Below are 7,230 nucleotides of genomic sequence, written 5' to 3'. Positions count from 1 at the left end.
CATTTCTTCCTTTGGAACTAAGACTTCTAGTTCAGGAGAGCTTAAAGTAGGAAGGACAGGAAGCATTTATTCTAGTGGATCACTGAGGTGAATAGTGAGTAGGGACACTCCCAGTTATACCCCTTCATTCTAAGACTAATGAATCCTGACAACTGGAGAAAAAGCAGGCTATGTTGGATGCAGATATACAGCAAACACTGCTTCCTAAAAGTAATTTCTTAGACCTGCAAGGTATTGCCACCTAGTTAGCAGTGTAACTGAGTTGTACAAGGTCATTCCACATTTCTGTTGATCCAATCACTTTAACATAATGGGGGACACTTTGGGAGGCTGATTTGGAATAAAAAAACTATGAGACCAAGGCAGTATCGTGTCTTTAAAAAGATGATGGGGGATAGGGAGATATAAATAATAAGACCAGTGATTTCTCATGAGCATGGGGCCATAACTGCACTTTATTTTCTGGAAAGTGAGTGCCTTGTTTGGAGGTGATGCTGTGTGGGATACCATGATGGTAAATAAAGCATTTTCTAAGTGCACAAATGTTTATTTTCTGAAATTACTGTGGATGGGAAGGAAGATCCATATTCAGAATAAGTGTCTATTTGAGCAAGAACACAGTCCTGTCCCTTCCATAGTATAAGTGGTCCAGTGTAATCACCTGCCATCCGGTAACTGGCTAATCACACTGGAGACAGGTGCCATATAAGAGACTCAGTGTTGCCCTCCGTTCTAGAAGATTGTACTCTCAGCAATGACTATGTTGCAGAATTTTGCTTCTTAGTTCAACTAAAACTGAGTTCTTGTCACACGAACAGGAAAGATTAGGTTCGGGGACACATTGAAGGGTGAGGAGCTGAATTTATTGGTTGAAAAGGAAAAATAGGAAGGAAAAAAAAAACTCTCAGCAAAGCGAGAGGGAGTCCTGCTAACAGGCCCCCACCTCACAGATTGATTCTGGACCGCCACACAGGAACCAAAGAGACCAGGCTCCCCACCACCACCCCTGCACAAGACGCAAACTTCCCTTGGCCCCACACCCTTCTCCCAGTACACATGTCGCCATTATGAAGAAAGAATCAGCTGGGAAAAGGCTAGCAAACAGTGCCAGTTCTTCTTCTGGGTGTGGGTTTCATTCGGGAGCAGCAGTCGAGTTTCTCAACTTTCAGGCCGTTTTAGGCTTGAAGAAGGGGTTTCACCCAGGACCCTTGGCTGTCTCATGTCTCTATCAACTGTAGCCAGGTTGGCCTTGGTGAATGGAAGTCCATGCTACTGAAGCATAATCTCTATACCTGTCACCTTGGCCACTTTGTGAGCTCATGGGCTTATGACACCAGTGTTGGGGAAAGAGGCTGATTAATATCTAGATAATAGGTACTTTATCCTTCAGATTATTAAAATTCTGCTCTACTGAGGTTACCCTTTGCCGAGAACTCTCATGAGACCTAAGTATCTTCACATTGTATATCCATTTGGACTAGTCTGTCCACATATTTTTTCCCAGACCTCGTTGTCACAAATTTCCAATCACGTGTCCACAAAGTCCTTGAACATACAGCCAATAAAGGAGACACCGCCTATACATGGAGACATACTGATAGGTCTGGCCATCTCTCCTCCACACAGGGGCACTGCTCAAACATCTTCCCTCTGGGAGGATTTCCCTTCCCCACTGTCCTTCAGAGCTGTCCCAGTTGGGCCTGTCGTAATGAAGCTGTCCACTTCTGGCTTTTGTAGTAGGCAGGCATTATGAACAGACTGAGTATTTGTGTCCTCTGAGAATTCATATGATGAAACCCTAACTCCCAATGGGACGATATTTGGAGGTGGAGCCTTTCGGAGGTAATTAGCTTTAGATGTGATCATGATGTTTGGGTCCCTATGATGAGATTAGTGCCCTTATAATTAGAGAAAAGGGAATTTGTTCTTCCACGCTTCTTCAAAATGTGAGGATGCAGCAAGGTGGCTGACTGCAAGCCAGGAAGAGGAACCTCACCAGAATTTGAGCATGCCGGCACCCTGATCTTGGACTTCTAGCCTCCAGATCCATGAGAAAGAAATGTCTGGTGATGAAGCCATTCAGTCTGTGGTATTCTGTGATAGCAGCTCGAGCTGAGACAGCTGTAGTCTGATTCCCCAGACTCCCCTCTCCTGTATACTCGATCAAGCACTAATCCAAGTACTGCTATGGTTGGATTTTGCTGGATAATTAATGTCTCAAGTCAGTTGACCCTGAGACATGAATGTGGTGCGGTTGGGCCAGACCTGGCAGGGTAATCCTTGAGAAGTACAGCATTTTCCTTACCAAGGAGCAGAAGAAGAGGTAAGAGAGTCAAAGCACAAGAAGGATGTGACACAGCAGGCCTGCTTTGAGGGTAAAGCCATGCTCCCAAGAAGGTATAGAGTGGCCCTAGGTGTTTAGTGCAGTTTCTGGATGACCGCCAGCAAAGAAATGGGAGCCACATTCCTACCGCCTTAAGAAACTAGATCTAAATGAGCTATAACATGAATAAGCTTAGAGGTGGATTACTCTGCAGTCTCCACATCAGCATCCAACCGGCCTGACATTTTGAGTTGGCCTTGGGAGACACCCAGCAGAGACGCCGGTTGAGCCTTCCTGGTCTTGACTTGCAGAAGTGTGGATAATAAATATGCGTTGTTTTAGGCTGCCCAATTTGAGGTAATTTGTTATGTGGCAATAGAAAACTAATACACGTGCTGCCAGCCCATTATAAAGAAAGAATAGTAAGTAAGCCAGGCCTAGGGATTTTTTTATTGTTTGCTTTTGAGACAACTCTGTTCATAAGGGACCTCCCTTGGAGCCATCGGAGTGGGTTCAGAGCACTTTTTCTTTTTCTAGGTCAAACTCAGAAGTAGCAGATTTTCCAGTCATTAGCAGGTAAGTCACAGCAGCACACCTCAATGAGGTACATGTTACCATAATCAGAACCTAAGGAGGCCCACTATTTTGCCTGTCCCCTTTGAGTGGCAGGAAGGGTGAGATGTACCAACTTGCCATTCACCTGATAAATACTATGCTGACATGCCTCTGAGCACTTGACCACTAAATATTTTACTAAGTAAAAGGCCCCTGATTTTTTTTTTTTGTGCAAATTGATACTTTGATTGTCATGTCAGTATGTATCAGTGTGTCTAGAGTAGTCGCTAGGTCCTGCCCAATCAACATAATGTCATCAATGCAAAGTAATGGTGTCACATGGTGGGAAGGAAAGGAGATCAAGATCCCTAAGGACTAGTTTGGGACATAAGTTTATGATGCAGGATGCTTTCCTGACTCCTTCACAGGACTCATGACAGGGGTGCCCAGCCACTTTGGCACCAGCAGGAGCAAACACCTTTTCCTTGGGTCCGCTGCACCCCATCCCTCATGGGAGGCAGCACATAGGCAAGTGAGTGTGGTAACTGGCCAGTTGCTTTGGCACTGGCAGGAGCAAACTCCGTGCAGGCACTATGGCACCATCCGGGTAGGACTGCCTGCAACCCCAAGGCCTGAGAGTGCGTGTTACAATGCTCTCTTAGCTCCGCCATCCACGGACAGCAGTGTATTATCAGCTTAGTGGGACCTTTGCCTCATTGCGGGGGTGGCTGCAAAGGCAAAGGGCCAGTGTGACAGCCTTTTTGGGTACCAATACTCGGTGGGTCCCAAATTCTTGTCTGGTACCCAAGAAGAATGAGGTCACGCAGACTAATCGAAGGATGGTGAGTGCAGAGAATTTTATTGTGCGATGAAAGTAGCTCTCAGCAGAGAAGGCAGCTGAAAAGGGGAGGGGAAGGGCAGGTTGCTCTCCCCTGAAGTCAAATCGCCTCTCTGCCTCTCTCCTCTGAAGTCAAGTTGCTTCTCCCCGACGTCTAGCCGTCAAGTCAGAAGTCAAGTCACCTCTCCCTGATGTCCAGCTGCTTCTCCTCTCTACTGGATGAATCTGGGGTCTTCACAAACATGGGACAATGGGCAGGGTGGGCCGTAGGTAGTTTTGGAAAAGGCAACATTCAATTGGTAAAAAGACATTATTCAGAAAGAACCAATTGGCAGGACGTGGCCAAGATAGGATGGAAGTTTTCACTTCAGGCTTTTCAGCTTGAGGGTGGGTTTCACCAAGGACCCACCCTTGTCTGCCTGGAGTTTCTCTGCCTCCTACCTGTATCACTTAGAGAGTTGATATAAGACTGAGGTAGGAAGGAAAAGGGTTTTCCTGGCCTTGCCAGCTGAAAGCAAACAGTTCCTCATGATCTTTAAAAAACATGTATAGAGAAAAAGGCATTCACATGACGTCACACACGCACACACACACACACAAACTTCTGTGTGAGTATAAATGCATATATAATGTTAAATATCTATCTAATGTTAAACATCTATCTGTCTACACAAAAGGGAGTTGTTATGTAAAATTGGCCTGATATAGTATTTTTACAGGACTATGCTGTCTGTATAAGGTTGTTATCTCGGTATAATACTGGACAAGGGGGAAAACATTTCTGGACTTGCTGAACCGTATTTTGTGCTAGAAGAATAGAGTGGAAGCACCTGGTGAGGGTGCGTTTGCCGAAATACTTCCCTCAGTAAGCAGAGAGGCTCTCACCCCAAATACTTGAGGCTCCTGGGTCTGGCCAAGGAGCAGCCCTATGCAGCAGGCAGGCTGGACATTTGGCTTCTTAGACTCTGTTCCAGCCCTAGCTGCCTATGACCTGGGATGTGTCTTTCCCTTCTTGGGGCCTCATTTGTAATATCTCTGGAAAATGGCAATCCTGGGATAACTGATGTCTGACGTTCCTTGTGGCCTTGACAGTCGTGTCTGGGTAGATTGCTTTCCCTGGCCACAAGAGTGGTGTGTTTCTGTAATTCCTTTATTCTAAAGACTTTTGAAAGCCACTTTGTTGGAACACCAGTCATTTCCCATCAGGAGCTTAAAGCAGTCCTCAGACACTCGTTATGATGTTTCCCTCATTCAACAAATGTTCCTTGAGGGTTTTCTAGTGCTGGTTCTCTCCTAGACGTTGGGGAGATGATGGTGAAAAGGTCACATGATTGGCATTTCACCATCTTATGCATCAGGGTGCCTCTGGTTGCAATGAGCAGAGAATCTGCCTGCCTGTGGGAGTGGCCCAGGGCGTCACACAGTGAGAAGCCTGCAGGGAAGCAGGCAGGGTAGGGCCAGGACTAGTTTCAGACGAATGAGGTAAAATTTTAGGGGAAAACAAGGCACTTGGTAATCAAGATGAGTAGTAGTTTGCCATAATTTTTCAAAAATCAAAATTAATACAAAACATCCATGACTACCGATATATCTAAATTTAAAATAAAGGCAGGATTTGACCTTGCACCTGCAGAGCCCTGAGCGTCGTGCACGTGGAGGGGACACATGGGTGCCACAGGCCTATTACTTAAAAACGTCTCATTTGCAATTTTCTGAGAAGGCCACTGCTTCCTTCTGAGGGAAGCTGGCAATTGTTCCCTTTCTATGCTCATGCAATCTGTAGTGCCACAGGGTGGAAAAAAAAATAGTTTGATTTAATTACAAACATGTCTGTGCAATTTTTGACAATATTCTAAAGAACATTCAAGTGGGTCATGCAAATTTTATTCATTAAAATATTTGACTTTTCAGAAATGGAATTTCATCAAATATCAAACATTTTCTAAAAAAGTGTTCTTTCCTAGGAAAATAGCAATTATCAAGAAACTTTTGTACTTTATTCACTGAAGGCAGTTATGAAAATTACACTGGTGTTCACTTCATTTTTAAACAATTAATTTTCAAGAGTTTTTAAAAGTCAGGTTTGTTCAGAAGCCTGGTGTGAAATTTTTTTACTCTTTATAACTATTTATTTTTTATCTTTATATAAATTTTTATGTACATCGGTGTAATAAATAAATATTTTAAATCACACAAGTATCCATAATTAATATAAATTACTTGATTATGTGTGAGAGAGCACATTTACTCTACACGGACTATATCATTTAAAAGTAAATATTTTTGTAAATTATGCTAAAATTATTTAGACAGTTAAGGCATCAAAGGTAAGTGGTGTAATGTTCAATAATGAAGTACAATGCATGTGGAAATTCATCAAAATTACAGGAGTCACTCAGTTATGAGGTTGACTAGAAGAAAGTATTGCAGCTAATGAAAATAAATGTTTTCCTATCATTGACATTATTAGAATATAGTTCCCCTCAAATCCACTGAAAACTAAGGAAACTTTTTGAAATTGTGAGAAGAAATTGAAGAGGAGTGTTAGATATTTCAGAAACACGTGGACTTGAGATTGAGCTAATGAAACAAAAGGGGTTTACTAGAAAAAATATGGAGAGGACCAAGAACAACATGCAGATTCTAATGTATTCATATAATGACTGGAGAATTTTTAAAAGACAGGTGTGTGGCCGGGCACGGTGTCTCACACCTGTAATCCCAGCACTTTGGGGAGCTGAGGCGGGAGGATCACTTGAGCCCAGGAGTATGAGGCCAGCCTGGACACCATGGCGAGACCACATCTCTGCAAAACATACAAAAATTAGCTGGGTGTGGTGATGCACACCTGTAGTCCCAGCTACTCAGGAGGCAGAGGTAGGAGGATTGTTTGAGCTCAAGAGATCGAGGCTGCAGTGAGCTGTGATCCCAAAAGTGCACTCCAGACTGGGCAACAAGCGAGGCCCTGTCTAAAAAAAAAAAAAAAAAAGTTTATTCCAAATAATATATGTCTTTATCTGGTTCTCTGTAAATAATTTTTAGCAGTAATGTGAGAGAATCTGATGTATGAAACTCAAAAAAGGGGGTTCACAGGTTGGAAGAATTGAAATAGAATTTGGAAATATGAGAATTTCCTGTTCCAGCATAATGCTTTTCCAAAATGGAGGTGTATTATGGTATGTATATGCAGACTCATAGCTTAATAGATGATGGTTTGCAGAAGGTGATGAAATCAGCAAAAGTGGTAGAATATTTTGGGGTGTTGTTGACGGCTGTTCTGAGACATTGGTTCTTGCTTTCTTAGTTTAAATGAATTTAAACAAGAGGCACACAGGAAAGGAGATGTAGCATATTGTAATTTATTGCAAAGAAAAAAGAATATTTTGAAAGTTAGCTGCAGAATACACCCTGAGAGTGACAAAGAGGATTCAGGGCTGGCTGCTCGTAAGGATGAGACAGCGTTGATTATTACTGGGGAAACTCCCCTTATGGGAGTCTTACATGATTATTCATA

This window comes from Macaca fascicularis, chromosome X (genome assembly GCF_037993035.2).
Source record: "Macaca fascicularis isolate 582-1 chromosome X, T2T-MFA8v1.1".
In the NCBI taxonomy this organism is placed as follows: domain Eukaryota; kingdom Metazoa; phylum Chordata; class Mammalia; order Primates; family Cercopithecidae; genus Macaca; species Macaca fascicularis.
Note: the sequence above shows the minus strand (reverse complement) of the source record.